The sequence below is a fragment of the Scyliorhinus canicula genome, chromosome 13 (assembly GCF_902713615.1).
Source record: "Scyliorhinus canicula chromosome 13, sScyCan1.1, whole genome shotgun sequence".
Classification (NCBI taxonomy): domain Eukaryota; kingdom Metazoa; phylum Chordata; class Chondrichthyes; order Carcharhiniformes; family Scyliorhinidae; genus Scyliorhinus; species Scyliorhinus canicula.
In genome coordinates, this window is record NC_052158.1 from 162,969,122 (window position 1) to 162,989,240 (window position 20,119).

The 20,119-nt window shown below is 51.2% G+C and overlaps 1 protein-coding gene across 1 annotated transcript in view; it reads left to right on the forward strand.

Annotated features, from left to right (window-relative positions):
• Nucleotides 1-10,110: 10,110 nt before the first annotated feature.
• Nucleotides 10,111-20,119, forward strand: part of LOC119976480 (LIM domain containing preferred translocation partner in lipoma) — a 401,345-nt gene continuing 391,336 nt past the window's right edge. Inside the window, exon 1 of the mRNA XM_038817017.1 lies at nucleotides 10,111-10,172. The gene's annotated coding sequence lies outside the window, so the exon portion shown is untranslated. The remainder of the gene's footprint in view (nucleotides 10,173-20,119) is intronic.

Genomic DNA, 20,119 nt, shown 5'->3' on the forward strand with positions numbered 1-20,119 from the left:
CTGGGGTACAGTACTGCTGGGGACAGGTCTGTCACTGTATAACAGTGGGGTACAGTACTGGTGGGGACAGGTCTTTCACTGTATAACACTGGGGTACAGTACTGGTGGGGACGGGTCTGTCACTGTATAACACTGGGGTACAGTACTGGTGGGGATGGGTCTGTCACTGTATAACAGTGGGGTACAGTACTGGTGGGGATGGGTCTGTCACTGTATAACACTGGGGTACAGTACTGGTGGGGACGTGTCTGTCACTGTATAACACTGGGGTACAGTACTGGTGGGGATGGGTCTGTCACTGTATAACACTGGGGTACAGTACTGGTGGGTATGGGTCTGTCACTGTATAACACTGGGGTACAGTACTGTTGGGGATGGGTCTGTCACTGAATAACACTGGGGTACAGTACTGGTGGGTATGGGTCTGTCACTGTATAACACTGGGGTACAGTACTGGTGGGGACGGGTCTGTCACTGTATAACACTGGGGTACAGTACTGGTGGGGATGGGTCTGTCGGGTAGGTTAGATGGCCTTTAGATTTTTTCCATGTCGGTGCAACATCGAGGGCCGAAGGGCCTGTACTGCGCTGTATCGTTCTATGTTCTATGTTCTATGTCACTGTATAACACTGGGGTACAGTACTGGTGGGGACGGGTCTGTCACTGTATAACACTGGGGTACAGTACTGGTGGGGATGGGTCTGTCACTGTTTAACACTGGGGTACAGTACTGGTGGGGACGGGTCTGTCACTGTATAACACTGCGGTACAGTACTGGTGGGGACAGGTCTGTCGCTGTATAACACTGGGATACAGTACTGGTGGGGACGGGTCTGTCGCTGTATAACACTGGGGTACAGTACTGGTGGGGATGGGTCTGTCACTGTATAACACTGGGATACAGTACTGGTGGGGACAGGTCTGTCACTGTATAACACTGGGGTACAGTATTGGTGGGGATAGGTCTGTCACTGTATAACACTGGGGTACAGTACTGGTGGGGATGGGTCTGTCGTTGTATAACACTGGGGTATAGTACTGGTGGGGATGGGTCTGTCGCTGTATAACACTGGGGTACAGTACTGGTGGGGATGGGTCTGTCACTGTATAACACTGGGGTACAGTACTGGTGGGGATGGGTCTGTCACTGTATAACACTGGGGTACAGTACTGGTGGGGACAGGTCTGTCGCTGTATAACACTGGGGTACAGTACTGGTGGGGATGGGTCTGTCGTTGTATAACACTGGGGTATAGTACTGGTGGGGATGGGTCTGTCGCTGTATAACACTGGGGTACAGTACTGGTGGGGACGGGTCTGTCACTGTATAACACTGGGGTACAGTACTGGTGGGGATGGGTCTGTCACTGTATAACACTGGGGTACAGTACTGGTGGGGATGGGTCTGTCGCTGTATAACACTGGGGTACAGTACTGGTGGGGATGGGTCTGTCACTGTATAACACTGGGGTACAGTACTGGTGGGGATGGGGCTGTCACTGTATAACCCTGGGGTACAGTACTGGTGGGGATGGGTCTGTCGCTGTATAACACTGGGGTACAGTACTGGTGGGGATGGGTCTGTCGCTGTATAACACTGGGGTACAGTACTGGTGGGGACGGGTCTGTCACTGTATAACACTGGGGTACAGTACTGGTGGGGATGGGTCTGTCGCTGTATAACACTGGGGTACAGTACTGGTGGGGATGGGTCTGTCGCTGTATAACACTGGGGTACAGTACTGGTGGGGATGGGTCTGTCACTGTATAACACTGGGGTACAGTACTGGTGGGGACGTGTCTGTCACTGTATAACACTGGGGTACAGTACTGGTGGGGATGGGTCTGTCACTGTATAACACTGGGGTACAGTACTGGTGGGTATGGGTCTGTCACTGTATAACACTGGGGTACAGTACTGGTGGGGATGGGTCTGTCACTGTATAACACTGGGGTACAGTACTGGTGGGTATGGGTCTGTCACTGTATAACACTGGGGTACAGTACTGGTGGGGACGGGTCTGTCACTGTATAACACTGGGGTACAGTACTGGTGGGGATGGGTCTGTCGGGTAGGTTAGATGGCCTTTAGATTTTTTCCATGTCGGTGCAACATCGAGGGCCGAAGGGCCTGTACTGCGCTGTATCGTTCTATGTTCTATGTTCTATGTCACTGTATAACACTGGGGTACAGTACTGGTGGGGACGGGTCTGTCACTGTATAACACTGGGGTACAGTACTGGTGGGGATGGGTCTGTCACTGTTTAACACTGGGGTACAGTACTGGTGGGGACGGGTCTGTCACTGTATAACACTGCGGTACAGTACTGGTGGGGACAGGTCTGTCGCTGTATAACACTGGGATACAGTACTGGTGGGGACGGGTCTGTCGCTGTATAACACTGGGGTACAGTACTGGTGGGGATGGGTCTGTCACTGTATAACACTGGGATACAGTACTGGTGGGGACAGGTCTGTCACTGTATAACACTGGGGTACAGTACTGGTGGGGATAGGTCTGTCACTGTATAACACTGGGGTACAGTACTGGTGGGGATGGGTCTGTCGTTGTATAACACTGGGGTATAGTACTGGTGGGGATGGGTCTGTCGCTGTATAACACTGGGGTACAGTACTGGTGGGGATGGGTCTGTCACTGTATAACACTGGGGTACAGTACTGGTGGGGACAGGTCTGTCGCTGTATAACACTGGGGTACAGTACTGGTGGGGATGGGTCTGTCGTTGTATAACACTGGGGTACAGTACTGGTGGGGATGGGTCTGTCGCTGTATAACACTGGGGTACAGTACTGGTGGGGACGGGTCTGTCACTGTATAACACTGGGGTACAGTACTGGTGGGGATGGGTCTGTCACTGTATAACACTGGGGTACAGTACTGGTGGGGATGGGTCTGTCGCTGTATAACACTGGGGTACAGTACTGGTGGGGATGGGTCTGTCGCTGTATAACACTGGGGTACAGTACTGGTGGGGATGGGGCTGTCACTGTATAACACTGGGGTACAGTACTGGTGGGGATGGGTCTGTCACTGTATAACACTGGGGTACAGTACTGGTGGGGACAGGTCTGTCGCTGTATAACACTGGGGTACAGTACTGGTGGGGATGGGTCTGTCGTTGTATAACACTGGGGTATAGTACTGGTGGGGATGGGTCTGTCGCTGTATAACACTGGGGTACAGTACTGGTGGGGACGGGTCTGTCACTGTATAACACTGGGGTACAGTACTGGTGGGGATGGGTCTGTCACTGTATAACACTGGGGTACAGTACTGGTGGGGATGGGTCTGTCGCTGTATAACACTGGGGTACAGTACTGGTGGGGATGGGTCTGTCACTGTATAACACTGGGGTACAGTACTGGTGGGGATGGGGCTGTCACTGTATAACCCTGGGGTACAGTACTGGTGGGGATGGGTCTGTCGCTGTATAACACTGGGGTACAGTACTGGTGGGGATGGGTCTGTCGCTGTATAACACTGGGGTACAGTACTGGTGGGGACGGGTCTGTCACTGTATAACACTGGGGTACAGTACTGGTGGGGATGGGTCTGTCGCTGTATAACACTGGGGTACAGTACTGGTGGGGATGGGTCTGTCGCTGTATAACACTGGGGTACAGTACTGGTGGGGATGGGTCTGTCACTGTATAACACTGGGGTACAGTACTGGTGGGGACGTGTCTGTCACTGTATAACACTGGGGTACAGTACTGGTGGGGATGGGTCTGTCACTGTATAACACTGGGGTACAGTACTGGTGGGTATGGGTCTGTCACTGTATAACACTGGGGTACAGTACTGGTGGGGATGGGTCTGTCACTGTATAACACTGGGGTACAGTACTGGTGGGTATGGGTCTGTCACTGTATAACACTGGGGTACAGTACTGGTGGGGACGGGTCTGTCACTGTATAACACTGGGGTACAGTACTGGTGGGGATGGGTCTGTCGGGTAGGTTAGATGGCCTTTAGATTTTTTCCATGTCGGTGCAACATCGAGGGCCGAAGGGCCTGTACTGCGCTGTATCGTTCTATGTTCTATGTTCTATGTCACTGTATAACACTGGGGTACAGTACTGGTGGGGACGGGTCTGTCACTGTATAACACTGGGGTACAGTACTGGTGGGGATGGGTCTGTCACTGTTTAACACTGGGGTACAGTACTGGTGGGGACGGGTCTGTCACTGTATAACACTGCGGTACAGTACTGGTGGGGACAGGTCTGTCGCTGTATAACACTGGGATACAGTACTGGTGGGGACGGGTCTGTCGCTGTATAACACTGGGGTACAGTACTGGTGGGGATGGGTCTGTCACTGTATAACACTGGGATACAGTACTGGTGGGGACAGGTCTGTCACTGTATAACACTGGGGTACAGTATTGGTGGGGATAGGTCTGTCACTGTATAACACTGGGGTACAGTACTGGTGGGGATGGGTCTGTCGTTGTATAACACTGGGGTATAGTACTGGTGGGGATGGGTCTGTCGCTGTATAACACTGGGGTACAGTACTGGTGGGGATGGGTCTGTCACTGTATAACACTGGGGTACAGTACTGGTGGGGACAGGTCTGTCGCTGTATAACACTGGGGTACAGTACTGGTGGGGATGGGTCTGTCGTTGTATAACACTGGGGTATAGTACTGGTGGGGATGGGTCTGTCGCTGTATAACACTGGGGTACAGTACTGGTGGGGACGGGTCTGTCACTGTATAACACTGGGGTACAGTACTGGTGGGGATGGGTCTGTCACTGTATAACACTGGGGTACAGTACTGGTGGGGATGGGTCTGTCGCTGTATAACACTGGGGTACAGTACTGGTGGGGATGGGTCTGTCACTGTATAACACTGGGGTACAGTACTGGTGGGGATGGGGCTGTCACTGTATAACCCTGGGGTACAGTACTGGTGGGGATGGGTCTGTCGCTGTATAACACTGGGGTACAGTACTGGTGGGGATGGGTCTGTCGCTGTATAACACTGGGGTACAGTACTGGTGGGGACGGGTCTGTCACTGTATAACACTGGGGTACAGTACTGGTGGGGATGGGTCTGTCGCTGTATAACACTGGGGTACAGTACTGGTGGGGATGGGTCTGTCACTGTATAACACTGGGGTACAGTACTGGTGGTGAGTCTGGAACTGGACCAAATTGGAAGGTGTGATCTGCGGGGAAAAGCGAACATCTGTTCTCAGCATTCGGGTAAAAACCCGCTCATCGTTGCCTTGGCCAAGTATGTCCTACGTAGCTCCTTGAGCTGAGTTAGATTCATCCAGTGCCATGACGAAGTGGAGTTAACCCTGCATCGGGCTTGTCTCCAAACTTCACTTGTGAGTGTAGAGCCCTGTTCACTCTATTTTCGCCCTCACCAAGTTGAGTGTGGAGGATGTGGCCATATGCATCTGAGATGGACTCCCTGCCCAGCTGTGCTGGGGAAAGAATCCTCTCCATTGAGGTGGTTGGTGTCAGAGGAAAGGAAAGGAAAACACTTTGGATGAAATGGTCAACTTGAAAGTAGTGGAAAAGTCTCGTGTTGGGTCGCTGAAAGTTGTCCACTAATTCTCTAAAGCTGGCAAACCTCTGCTCCATGAATAGATTACCGAAGTACTCGAGTCCTCCAATTTCCACAAGTCCAGGTTTGAAGGTGAGGAAAGGTTTCAGAAGCCAGTGAGGCATGGACAGGGGTTTCAAATGTTGGTGGAACTGCTTCCAGATTCGAAAAGAGGAAACCGCATCTGGGTTTGAGAAAAATCTAGCAGGAGAAATAATAATAATCTTTATTGTCTGGAAACACTATAGATCGAGTACTTTAGATGGGTCCGTTTTTGTCCAATGTGTGCAGGAGGATTTCCTGATGCAGTATGTAGATAAACCAACAAAAGGCGAGGCCGTATTGGATTTGGTACTGGGTAATGAACCAGGACAGGTGTTAGATTTGGTGATAGTGACCACAATTCGATTACGTTTACTTTAGTGATGGAAAAGGATAGGTATATACAGCAGGGCAAGGGTTATATCTGGGGGAAAGGCAATTATGATGCGATGAGGCAAGACTTAGGATGCATTGGCTGGAGAGGAAAACTGCAGGGGATGGGCACAATGGAAATGTGAAGCATGTTCAAGGAACAGCTACTGCGTGTCCTTGATAAGTATGTACCTGTTAGGCAGGGAGGAAGTGGTCGAGCGAGCGAGGGAACCATGGGTTACTAAAGCAGTTGAAACACTTGTCAAGAGGAAGAAGAAGTCTTATGTAATGATGAGACGTGATGGTTCAGTTGGGTCGCTTGAGAGTTGCAAGTTAGCTAGGAAGGCTCTAAAGAGAGAGTTAAGAAGAGCCAAGCGAGGACATGAGAAGTCTTTGCCAGGTAGGATCAAGGATAACCCTAAAGCTTTCTATAGATGTGTCAGGAATAAAAGAATGACTAAGGTAAGAGTAGGGCTAGTCAAGGACAGTAGTGGGAAGTTGTGCGTGGAGTCCGAGGAGATAGGCGAGGTGTTAAATGAATATTTTTCGTCAGTATTCACACAGGAAAAAGATAAAGTTTCGAGGAGAATACTGAGATACAGGCTACTAGACTAGAAGGGCTTGAGGTTCATAAGGAGGAGGTGTTAGCGATTCTGGAAAGTGTGAAAATAGATAAGTCCCCTGGGCCGGATGGGATTTATCCTAGGATTCTCTGGGAAGCTAGGGAGGAGATTGCTGAGCCTTTGGCTTTGATCTTTAAGTCATCTTTGTCTTCAGGAATAGTGCCAGAAGACTGGAGGATAGAAAACGTTGTCCCCTTGTTCAAGAAGGGGAGTAGAGATAACCCTGGTAACTAGGGCAGCACGGTAGCATTGTGGATAGCACAATTGCTTCACAGCTTCAGGGTTCCAGGTTCGATTTCAGCTTGGGTCACTATTTGTGCGGAGTCTGCACGTTCTCCCCGTGTCTGCGTGGGTTTCCTCCCACAGTTCCAAGATGTGTAGGTTAGGTGGATTGGCCATGAAAATTGCCCTTAGTGTCCAAAATTGCCCTTAGTGTTGGTTGGGGTTACTGGGCTATGGGGATAGGGTGTTGACCTTGGGTAGGGTGCGCTTTCCAAGAGCCGGTGCTGACTCGATGGGCCGAATGGCCTCCTTCTGCACTGTAAAATTCTATTCTCTAGACCAGTGAGCCTTACTTCTGTTGCGGGAAAAGTCTTGGAAAGGTTTATAAGAGATAGGATGTATAATCATCTGGAAAGGAATAATTTGATTCGGGATAGTCAACATGGTTTTGTGAAGGGTAGGTCGTGCCTCACAAACCTTATTGAGTTCTTCGAGAAGTGACCAAACAGGTGGATGAGGGTAAAGCAGTTGATGTGGTGTATATGGATTTCAGTAAAGCGTTTGATAAGGTTCCCCACGGTCGGCTATTGCAGAAAATACGGAGGCATGGGATTCAGGGTGATTTAGCAGTTTGGATCAGAAATTGGCTAGCTGGAAGAAGACAAAGGGTGGTGGTTGATGGGAAATGTTCAGCCTGGAGTCCAGTTACTAGTGGTGTACCACAAGGATCTGTTTTGGGACCGCTGCTGTTTGTCATTTTTATAAATGACCTGGAGGAGGGCGTAGAAGGATGGGTGAGTAAATTTGCAGATGACACTAAAGTCGGTGGAGTTGTGGACAGTGCGGAAGGATGTTACAAGTTACAGAGGGACATAGATAAGCTGCAGAGCTGGGCTGACAGGTGGCAAATGGAGTTTAATGCAGAAAAGTGTGAGGTGATTCATTTTGGAAGGAATAACAGGAAGACAGAGTACTGGCTAATGGTAAGATTCTTGATAGTGTGGATGAGCAGAGAGATCTTGGTGTCCATGCACATGAAAGTTGCCACCCAAGTTGATAGGTTTGTTAAGAAGGCGTACGGTGTGTTAGCTTTTATTGGTTGAGGGATTGAGTTTCAGAGCCATGAGGTCATGTTGCAGTTGTACAAAACTCTGGTGCGGCCGCATTTAGAGTATTCAGTGCAGTTCTGGTTGCCGCATTATAGGAAGGATGTGGAAGCATTGGAAAGGGTGCAGAGGAGATTTACAAGGATGTTGCCTGGTATGGAGGGAAGATCATATGAGGAAAGGCTGAAGGACTTGAGGCTGTTTTCGTTAGAGAGAAGAAGGTTAAGAGGTGACTTAATTGAGGCATACAAGATGATCAGAGGATTAGATAGGGTGGACAGTGAGAGCCTTTTTCCTCGGATGGTGATGTCCAACTCGAGGGGACATAGCTTTAAATTGAGGGGAGATAGATATAGGACAGATGTCAGAGGTAGGTTCTTTACTCAGAGTGTAGTAAGGGTGTGGAATGCCCTGCCTGCAACAGTAGTGGACTCGCCAACACTAAACGCATTCAAATGGTCATTGGATAGGCATATGGACGATAAGGGAATAGTGTAGATGGGCTTTAGAGCGGTTTCACGGTCAGCGCAACATCGAGGGCCGAAGGGCCTGTACTGCGCTGTAATGTTCTATGTTCTAAGTTGGCAATGAAGTTACTGTGAAAATGCCCCTAGTCGTCACATTCCGGCGCCTGTTCGGGTACACAGAAGGAGAATTCAGAATGTTCAATTCACCTCACAGCACGTCTTTCGGGACTTGTGGGAGGAAACTGGAGCACCCGGAGGAAACCCACACAGACACGGGGAGAACATGCAGACTCCACACAGACAGTGACCCAAGTCGGGAATCAAACCTGGGACCCTGGAGCTGTGAAGTAACAGTGCTAACCAAAGGGCAATGTGCAGTAACTGGGGCTAGGGGAGTGGATGTAGTGCAAGAGCGAGCCACCATTTGGCCCCAGATTTAAGCAGAAGCCTTGATACACAGTAAGATATTTTGGGTATTGGCAGCTCAGTAAGTTTGGGAGGGCCAAGCCCCCCTTTCGACCTATCCCTCTGGAGTAGAGCACTTTGGATTCTGCCATTCCTGCCCTCCCAGTAAAAGGCAAATATCAGTTTGTTAACTTTGAAAAAGGATTTGGGCAGAAAAATGGGAAGGTATTGAAAGAAAAAGAAAAATCTCGGGAATATGTTAATTTTTATTGTTTGAATCTTGCCTGTCAAAGAGAGAGGAAGGATGTTCTATCTCTATAGATCTGACCTGACATTATTAATCAGGCTGGAATCATTCAGTTTGTGGAATGAGGCCCAATTGTGGGCCTCCCTGACCGGGCCTGCATTTACTGCAGATCAAACATAGAGGGGGGGATTCTCCGTACCTTGTCCCTGACATTCTCTCTCTCGCCAGCTGGCCAATGGGGATTCCCATTGTCGGCAGCCCCACACCGTCGGGAAATCCCCAGCTGCAGGCGCAACGGAGAATCCCGACAGCGGAGAATCCCGACAGCGGAGAATCCCGACAGCGGCGAATCCCGACAGCGGAGAATCCCGACAGCGGAGAATCCCGACAGCGGCGAATCCCGACAGCGGAGATTCTGACAGCGGAGATTCCGACAGCGGAGAATCCCGACAGCGGAGATTCTGACAGCGGGGAATCCCGACAGCGGAGAATCCCGACGGGAGAGAATCCCGACAGTGGGGAATCCCGACAGCGGAGAATCCCGACAGCGGAGAATCCCGACAGGAGAGATCCCGACAGCGGAGAATCCCGACAGCGGAGAATCCCGACAGCGGAGATTCTGACAGCGGTGAATCCCGACAGCGGAGAATCCCGACAGCGGGGAATCCCGACAGCGGAGAATACCGACAGCGGAGAATCCCGACAGCAGAGAATCCCAACAGCAGAGAATCCAGCCCCTAATTTCCACCTTTGGAATCGATTTTAGTTTTTGTCTGTTAGGGTTTTTGAATTCTGTCCGTTTGTGTTGATGCCAGATACAGCTGGTGAATAATGGCTCATGTTTTGAGTGTGTAAGTTTCATTTGGATAGTTTGAGCAGGAATGGAAGGAAAGCTAATTCAGTTTCTGTGACCGATTTCCAATATTTTCCTTTTTCTCTCTTTAGCTGCCTAGAATCACCTGTTGATAGTTTAATCGTTTGAAATTCAATCGTTTAAAATTACCAACTAACCTCATAAATTTTTCCTTCCTTTTGAAAGTGCCAAGAATTGGAAGATCTTCCTCACGAGCAGAAGTTGGGAACGTCTCTCCCTTTGTACCGGTGAGTAAAAGATTTATTTCTCACCGATGTACCTTCTTTCAATCAGAGAATGCGCAGCTTATAAATTTGAACAATGAAACAAGCATCTCTCTGGGACACCTCATATTAACTCAATTTTCCCACGGTCAGGATTTCAAATCCCATCTAAGCAGTTCAAAATTTGAGTTCAGTTTGAAAATTAATCTGGAAAGATAAAGCTGATGCAGTAAACTCGATCCTGAATCAACAGATTGACAGAAAAACCCATCTGGCCCACTAATGTCCTTTATGGAAGGAAATCTGCCCAGCCCTAATTGCCCTTGAGAAGGTGGTGGTGAGCTGCCTTCCTGAACCGCTGCAGTCTCTGCTGTTAGGGAGGGAGTTCCAGCGACAGTGAAGGAACGGCGATATATTTCCAAGTCAGGGTGGTGAGTGACTTGGAGGGGAACCTCCAGGTGGTGGGGTTCCCAGGTATCTGCTGCTCTTGTCCTTCTAGATGGTAGTGGTCGTGAGTTTGGAAGGTGCTGTCTAAGTCAGTTGCTGCAGTGCATCTTGTAGACGGTACACTTGGCTGCCACTGTGTGTCAGTGGTGGAGGGTTTGAATGTTTGTGGAAGGGGTGTCAATCAAGCGGGGCTGCTTTGTCCTGGATGGTGTTGAGCTTCTTGAGTGTTGTTGGAGCTGCACTCATCCAGGCAAGTGGAGAGTATTCCATTACACTCCTGACTTGTGCCTTGTAGATGGTAGACAGGCTTTGGCGGGTCAGGAGGTGAGTTACTCACCGTAGGATTCCCAGCCTTTAACCTGCTCTTGTAGCCACAATATTTATATGGCTGGGTCTAGTACAATTTCTCATCAGCGGTAACCCTCAGAATGTTGATTGTGGGGATTCAGTGATGGTAACGCCATTGAATGTCAAAGGGCGATGGTTAGATCCTCGCTTGTAGGAGATGGTCATTGCCTGGAACTGGTGTGGTGCGAATATAACTTGTCACTTGCCAGCCCGAGCCTGGATATTGCCCAGGTCTTGCTGCATTTGGACACGGACTGCTTCATTATCTGAGGAGTTGCGAATGGTACTGAACATTGTGTAATCTGAACATATTAATTATGAGCAGGAGGAGGCCCCTGGGCCCCTCAAGCCTGCTGTGCCATTCAATATCATGGCTGATGTGATTGTAACCTCAACCCACATCCATGTAAAAACTGACACTGTGCTTTCATACGTTGTCTACTTCGGGGTAATATCTAGACGAGAAATAGGGGGGACGGGCAAGGATAGATTCTTGTGGGACTCCAGAGGGAATGCCGTGGGTTCAAGAAGATGGCAAATGATTCTCTGGGTACAATTCGATAGATAAGAAGGAGCCAGGTGAGAGCAGTGCTACCCAGCTCGACGTCAGTGGAGAGGTGTTGGAGGAGGAAGGTGTGGTCAAACCGTGTCAAACTCTGCAGACATGTTGAGAAAGACGAGAAGGGAACGTTTCTTTCTGTTACAGTCACAAAGGATATCATGAGTGATTTGGCAAAAAGCTGCTTTTGGCATGGTGATAGGAGCAGAAACCTGATTCGTGGGATTCAACCAAGGAAATCTGGGGAAAATGGGAATGAATTTGGGAAGGGACACCACATTCAAGGACTTTTGGAGAGGAACAGGAGGTCGGAGATGGGGAGGTAAGTTGCGAGGATACAGAGAACAAGAGTTTGTTTTTTGAGGAGAGTGGTGGTAGTTTTGAATGAGTAGGAGACAGTAGGAGAGAGAACCATTTAATACTACCAGCTCACATTGGGCCAGGAAGGAAAGTTGGGTAATCAGCAGTTTAATAGGAATATAATACACACGTTCAAACTACCAAAGTACTTTAGAAATGTATCCTCTGTTGTGATGTGGGAAACACAGCAGTTTCTTTGAGCACAGCAAAATCCCACAAAAACATTGTGATTCTGACTGAAAGGCAGAGAATGAAGAGAAAAAGTTAAGTTTATTAAAACCCGTGGTCTAAGTGCATTAGGGAAAAATTAAAACTGGTACATTTCGGAGTAGGATCACAGGAATCTGCAGCCTCAGTACACCCAACTCTCCCTCTGTAAACCCTCTCGTCTCACCTCATCAATGGTAATCTCTACATCAGTCCATGGCCTCTCTCTGAAAGGGCTACCATGATCTGACCCTGCTCTCTCCCTGCTCTCTCCCTGCTCTCTCCCTGCTCTCTCCCTGCTCTCTCCCTGCTCTCTCCCTGCTGGCTCTAATTGTTTTTGTTCTGGATTCCGATTCTCATGATGATCTTAAAATGAAGTTTTACCAAACGGTAAAATTAGATTTTGCCAAGATATCTGCGAGGGAAACTGTCACAGGAGCTGTATATTGGGGCTTTGTCAATGCCTACTTAGTGATTGTCTTGTTATGCTCTTGACGTAGCTTAAGCTGCTTCCTTGATGTGCACTCTGACAAAGGAATGTTCAGACTTGGAGATAGCTTCAACACATTTATTGAACTATTAACAATTCTCCTACTTGGATTCGACTCTAGTGTTAATCCTTCTATAGGTACTCAGACTGACGAACCAGTCTGCTACAATCCACGTGGTGGGTGTGATGTTCAATCAACCCTGTGTCTGTACTCACTGAGTGTCTCCACTGGAAAGAGGAAGATCATGTGTGCTGTGTCCTTTATATATGGGTTGGTGTAATGCCCCCCTGTGGTAGTGTCACCTCTGCGTGTATCGTGAATGCCCATTGGTCGTGTCCTATCTTACTGACCTATTGGTTGAATGTCTGTGTGTCATGTCTCTGGTGCTCCCTCTAGTGTCTAGCTAGTCTACGTGTACTTACATTAACCCCTTGTGTATTTTCAGTGATGCATATCACCACAGTGATGATTTATTAAATTCAGGATGCAGAGCTGATATTAAACTAGCCTGAAATGAGGGTGTGAGAACGCGAGATGAGTTTAGTGGAATTTGCAGCTTGGCAAAGTGTCAGGGTGATGTTGCCAGACTTGTGAAACTGGATTGTGAATGTTAGCTGCAGAGTAGAGTCGTGCACTTCCTACTGGTCAGAAACAGAACAACCAATCATCTAGCATGTTGGAGCTCGATCTTCAGAGCCGTTTCTGATGGGCATTAGTCACAGGTGCCAATTTGGTAAATTAAAGTGACTAATTCAACATCCTCACGTTGCCTGAGTGCTGACTTTGGAGATCACAGATCCATCCCTGGCCTTCTCCTTCCTCTCACATACATGCTGCCCCTCTGTGACATAGAACATTAGAATACGGCAGAGGAGGAAACCAGGTGGTCTATCAAGCCCATTTGACTCTTTGAAAAGGCTGTCTAATTAATCCCATCAATACTGCTGAGAAAAGAGACATTTGTTGAAGCATTTTGTCTTGTACTCATCACGACAGACACAAGTGCCCCAGCAAATCCCGAAATCGGCAGGCCACGCAGCACCCTGTACTGTGGGGGTGAGCTCGGGGGGGGGGGGGGGGGAGGTGGTAGGGTCAGCACCCACACTATTTAATGTGTCCCCTCCACAGGAAACAGGTCGGCCCGGGGCAAGTAAAATTCAGTCCTTATTGTTTGTTAAAGACCATGAACTACTGGTGAGGAGATTGAGAAGCAAATTTGCAAAGTCATTGCAGAGTGATGCATGAGCCATGGAATAGTGATAATGAGGGACTTTCATTATCCTGATATTAGATGGGAAAGGGCAGGGAATTGTGTTCAGTAGAACTTTCTTGAGCAATACGTTTCCGACTCAACATCAAAAGTGGGATTTAATAATAATAATCTTTATTATTGTCACAAGTAGGCTTACATTAACACTGCAGTGAAGTTACTGTGAAAAGCCCCTAGTCACCACATTCCAGCGCCTGTTCGGGTACACAGAGGGAGAATTCAGAATGTCCAATTCAACTAACAGCCCATCTTTTGGGACTGGAGAAGTGGGGAATGTCACAGTGGGGAAACATCTGGGAAATAGTATCATAAGATTTGCATTAGTTCAGCAAAAGGGCAAGGAATAATCTAGAATAACAACACTGAACTGGAGGTGCCTCATTTCAACATACTGCGGAGGGCTCTGAGATAAATTGGAGTCATTCTGCGGGCAGGAATGGGTGGCCTGGAAAAGGGCATTGAGTGCAGTATTGTCAAAGCACACTCTCACAAGTGGGTCAGGAAAGGCAATGGATGTCAGAATTCCCTGGATGGTGAAGAAGCTACAGAGTAAGATGAAGCAGAAAAAGGATGCATTCAACAAATATCAGATTGATGATGCAAAGAAGAAACAGTGTACTGAGGGGCAGTGACAAAGAAAATAAGAGGGAAAAAGTGGGAATAAAAATAGATTGTAGCCAAAAGAAATCCAATTTTTCTGTAGCAATAAAAAGATTTTCAGAAGAGTGGTGGGGCTGCCGAGCAACCAGACTGGAGAACATGGCTAGGGCACTAAATTAGTGTTTTGCATTGGTTTTTACAAAAACAGAATGGTAAACATGAAAATTGCTGCGATACTGAATGAGATAAAAGTAAGGAAGCACTGGAAAGAATGGCTGTACAGGAAGTAGTTAAGTAACTAGTATCAGCTGGGATTTATACTCAATTGCTGAGGGAAGTAAAGGGGGAAATTGCAGAAGCACTGGACATGATCTTCCTCCCCTGTTTAGATACAGGAGTGCTGCCAGAGTACTGGGCAATTGCCACAGTTACACTCATGCCCAAAAGGCGTGAATATAAGCACAGCAACTACAGACCACTCAAGTTAATGTCAGTGCTGTCAAGAACAATAATCTGGTTTGCAATTAACAGTCACTTTGGGGGGGGGGGGGCACGGTGGTGCAGTGGTTAGCACTGCTGCCTCACGGTGCCAAGACCCGGTTTCGATCCCGGCTCTGGGTCACTGTCCGTGTGGAGTTTGCACATTCTCCCCGTGTCCGCGTGGGTCTCACCCCCACAACCCAAAAGATGTGCAGGGTAGTTGGAGTGGCCACGCTAAATTGCCCCTTAATTGGAAAAAACAATGAATTGGGCACTTTAAATTATAAAACAAAAATCAGTCACTTGGACCAGCATAGATTAATAAAGGAAGCCAGGACAGATTTATTCCAGGAAAATCGAGAGCGTGGTTGAAGGTTGTGCAGTTGATGTTGTGTGTATCGACTTTCAAAGGTGTTTGATAAAGTGGCATACAATGGCCGGGATTCTCCCAGCCTGGGGCCGGGCCGGAGAATCCCCGCAACCGGGCCACACCGCCCCGGAGAACCGCCGTCATTGGCGCCGGCGTATTTGGTGCGTTGCAGGCCGCTGTACCTGGCCAGGCCACCGATTCTCCAGCCCGGATGGACCGACCGACCGTTCTAAAAAGTCCTGCCGGTGCCGGCCACACCTCGTCGCAGCAGACGGGAACTCTGCACGCAGGGTCAGGGGGCGGCCTGTGGGGAGGGGGGGGCTTCAACCCCGGGGGGGAGGGGGGGGGGGGGGGGGGGGGGGGGGGGGGCCTCCGATGGGGCCGGGCCCGCGATCAGGGCCCACCGATCAGCAGGCCGGCCTCTCGCTCCCCGGGCCTATTTCCGACTGCGTGGACACTCTGCCACTGAATGGGAGAATCCCGCCCAATAAGTTTGTGAACAGAATAAAAAGAGATCATGGTAAAAATGGTGTGCAAATTTGGCCAAGGGATGGAAAATAGCATTTTGGTGATTGGCTGCTTTTCCGACGGAGGGAGATAATTAATATAATAGCTCAGGGGTCAGATTGTTGTTGTTTCAGAAATAGTTCAATGGATTGGGTTTGGGATAGTTACAGGGCACGGCACTTACAGATGACACAAACCTGGAAATGTAATAAACAGTAAAGAAGCTCTAGTGAGAAACGCAGGGCGGTGGAGTAAATGAACACCTGGCAGATGAAATTCATTGCAGAAGTGTGAGGTGATAGAAACTGAAAGATACAACTTGAAAGGGTGCAAAAGCAGAGGGAACTGGACGAACAGATGCATAAATCTTTGAGGGTGATAGGACAGTTAACAAACCTGTTCAGCGAGTGTTATAAATCGAGGCATAATTTCAAACTCACAAAAGTTATGCTCATCTGATATAAAACACTGTTTTGGAAGAGCTGGAATGCGCCCTGCAGGGTGCTGTATAATAATCTTTATTGTCACAAGTAGGCCTACATTAACACTACAATGAAGTTACTGTGAAAAGCCCCTCATCGCCACATTCCGGCGCCTGTTCGGGTACACAGAGGGAGAATTCAGAATGTCCAATGCACGTGACAGCACGTCTTTCGGGACTTTGTGGGAGGAAACCGGAGCACCCGGAGGAAACCCACGCAGACACGGGGAGAACGTGCAGACTCCGCACAGACAGTGACCCAAGCCGGGAATCGAACCTGGGACCCTGTCGCTGTGAAACACCCGTGCTAACCACTGTGCTACCGTGCCGCCCTAAGGATGTTGGAGACAGTTCAGAAGATGTTTATCGGAATGGTTCCCGGGATAAGGAATTACAGTAATGTGGGTAGACTGGAGAAGCTGGGTTCTGCTTGACGCTGAGAATGTTACAAGACGATTAGATAAAAGTTGTTAAAAATCTGAAAGGTTTAGATGGAGTAAATGAAGAGTAACTGCTTCGAATGGCTGAAGGGCCATCAACCAGCTTGACAAAACAACCAGCAGCAACATGCGGAAAAGCTTAGTTCCGCAGAGAGTGGGTCTGGGGGGCCCTGCCGGAGAGAGTGGGTGTGGAGGGCCCTGATGGAGAGAGTGGGCCTGGAGGGCCGGAGAGAGTGGGTCTGGAGGGCCGGAGAGAGTGGGTGTGGAGGGCCCTGATGGAGAGAGTGGGTGTGGAAGGCTCTGATGGAGAGAGTGGGTGTGGAGGGCTCTGTTGGAGAGAGTGGGTGTGGAGGGCTCTGATGGAGAGAGTGGGTGTGGAGGGCCCTGATGAAGAGAGTGGGTCTGGAGGGCCGGAGAGAGTGGGTGTGGAGGGCCCTGATGGAGAGAGTGGGTGTGGAAGGCTCTGATGGAGAGAGTGGGTGTGAAGGGCTCTGATGGAGAGAGTGGGTCTGGGGGGCCCTGCCGGAGAGAGTGGGTCTGGAGGGCCCTGATGGAGAGAGTGGGCCTGGGGGGCCCTGATGGAGAGAGTGGGTGTGGAGGGCCGGAGAGAGTGGGTCAGGAGTGCCGGAGAGAGTGGGTGTGGAGGGCCCTGATGGAAAGAGTGGGTCTGGGGGGCCCTGATGGAGAGAGTGGGCCTGGAGGGCCGGAGAGAGTGGGTGTGGAGGGCCCTGATGGAGAGAGTGGGCCTGGAGGGCCGGGGAGAGTGGGTCTGGAGGGCCGGAGAGAGTGGGTGTGGAGGGCCCTGATGGAAAGAGTGGGTGTGGAAGGCCCTGATGGAGAGAGTGGGTGTGGAAGGCCCTGATGGAGAGAGTGGGTGTGGAGTGCCGGAGAGAGTGGGTGTGGAGGGCTCTGATGGAGAGAGTGGGTGTGGAGGGCTCTGATGGAGAGAGTGGGTCTGGGGGGCCCTGATGGAGAGAGTGGGTGTGGAAGGCCCTGATGGAGAGAGTGGGTGTGGAAGGCTCTGATGGAGAGAGTGGGTGTGGAGGGCCCTGATGGAGAGAGTGGGTGTGGAAGGCCCTGATGGAGAGAGTGGGTGTGGAAGGCCCTGATGGAGAGAGTGGGTGTGGAGGGCCCTGATGGAGAGAGTGGGTGTGGAAGGCCCTGATGGAGAGAGTGGGTCTGGGGGGCCTGATGGAGAGAGTGGGTGTGGAGGGCCCTGATGGAGAGAGTGGGTCTTGAGGGCTCTGTTGGAGAGAGTGGGTCTGGAGGGCCCTGATGGAGAGAGTGGGTCTTGAGGGCTCTGTTGGAGAGAGTGGGTCTGGAGGGCCCTGATGGAGAGAGTGGGTCTGGAGGGCCTGATGGAGAGAGTGGGTCTGGGGGGCCCTGATGGAGAGAGTGGGTGTGGAGGGCCCTGATGGAGAGAGTGGGTGTGGAAGGCCCTGATGGAGAGAGTGGGTCTGGAGGGCCCTGATGGAGAGAGTGGGTGTGGAGGGCTCTGATGGAGAAAGTGGGTCTGGAGGGCCGGAGAGAGTGGGTCCGGGGGGCCCTGATGGAGAGAGTGGGTATGGAAGGCCCTGATGGAGAGAGTGGGTCTGGAAGGCCCTGATGGAGAGAGTGGGCCTGGAGGGCCGGAGAGAGTGGGTGTGGAAGGCCCTGATGGAGAGAGTGGGTGTGGAAGGCCCTGATGGAGAGAGTGGGTGTGGAGGGCCCTGATGGAGAGAGTGGGTGTGGAGGGCTGGAGAGAGTGGGTGTGGAGGGCTCTGATGGAGAGAGTGGGTCTGGGGGGCCCTGATGGAGAGAGTGGGTGTGGAAGGTCCTGATGGAGAGAGTGGGCCTGGAGGGCCGGAGAGAGTGGGTGTGGAGGGCCCTGATGGAGAGAGTGGGTGTGGAAGGCCCTGATGGAGAGAGTGGGTCTGGAGGGCTCTGATGGAGAGAGTGGGTCTGGGGGGCCTGATGGAGAGAGTGGGTGTGGAGGGCATTGATGGAGAGAGTGGGCCTGGAGGGCCGGAGAGAGTGGGTCTGGAGGGCAGGAGAGAGTGAGTGTGGAGGGCCGGAGAGAGTGGGTGTGGAGGGCCGGAGAGAGTGGGTGTGGAGGGCCCTGATGGAGAGAGTGGGTGTGGAGGGCCCTGATGGAGAGAGTGGGTGTGGAGGGCCGGAGAGAGTGGGTGTGGAGGGCTCTGATGGAGAGAGTGGGTCTGGAGGGCCCTGATGGAGAGAGTGGGTGTGGAAGGCCCTGATGGAGAGAGTGGGTCTGGAGGGCTCTGATGGAGAGAGTGGGTGTGGAGGGCTCTGATGGAGAGAGTGGGTGTGGAGGGCTCTGATGGAGAGAGTGGGTCTGGAGGGCCCTGATGGAGAGAGTGGGTGTGGAAGGCCCTGATGGAGAGAGTGGGTGTGGAAGGCCCTGATGGAGAGAGTGGGTGTGGAGGGCCCTGATGGAGAGAGTGGGTGTGGAGGGCTGGAGAGAGTGGGTGTGGAGGGCTCTGATGGAGAGAGTGGGTCTGGGGGGCCCTGATGGAGAGAGTGGGTGTGGAAGGTCCTGATGGAGAGAGTGGGCCTGGAGGGCCGGAGAGAGTGGGTGTGGAGGGCCCTGATGGAGAGAGTGGGTGTGGAAGGCCCTGATGGAGAGAGTGGGTCTGGAGGGCTCTGATGGAGAGAGTGGGTCTGGGGGGCCTGATGGAGAGAGTGGGTGTGGAGGGCATTGATGGAGAGAGTGGGCCTGGAGGGCCGGAGAGAGTGGGTCTGGAGGGCAGGAGAGAGTGAGTGTGGAGGGCCGGAGAGAGTGGGTGTGGAGGGCCGGAGAGAGTGGGTGTGGAGGGCCCTGATGGAGAGAGTGGGTGTGGAGGGCCCTGATGGAGAGAGTGGGTGTGGAGGGCCGGAGAGAGTGGGTGTGGAGGGCTCTGATGGAGAGAGTGGGTCTGGAGGGCCCTGATGGAGAGAGTGGGTGTGGAAGGCCCTGATGGAGAGAGTGGGTCTGGAGGGCTCTGATGGAGAGAGTGGGTGTGGAGGGCTCTGATGGAGAGAGTGGGTGTGGAGGGCTCTGATGGAGAGAGTGGGTCTGGAGGGCCCTGATGGAGAGAGTGGGTGTGGAAGGCCCTGGTGGAGAGAGTGGGTCTGGAGGGCTCTGATGGAGAGAGTGGGTCTGGGGGGCCTGATGGAGAGAGTGGGTGTGGAGGGCATTGATGGAGAGAGTGGGTCTGGAGGGCCCTGATGGAGAGAGTGGGTCTGGAGGGCCCTGATGGAGAGAGTGGGTCTGGAGGGCCGGAGAGAGTGGGTCTGGAGTGCCCTGATGGAGAGAGTGGGTGTGGAGGGCCCTGATGGAGAGAGTGGGTGTGGAGGGCCCTGATGGAGAGTGGGTGTGGAAGGCCCTGATGGAGAGAGTGGGTGTGGAGGGCCCTGATGGAGAGAGTGGGT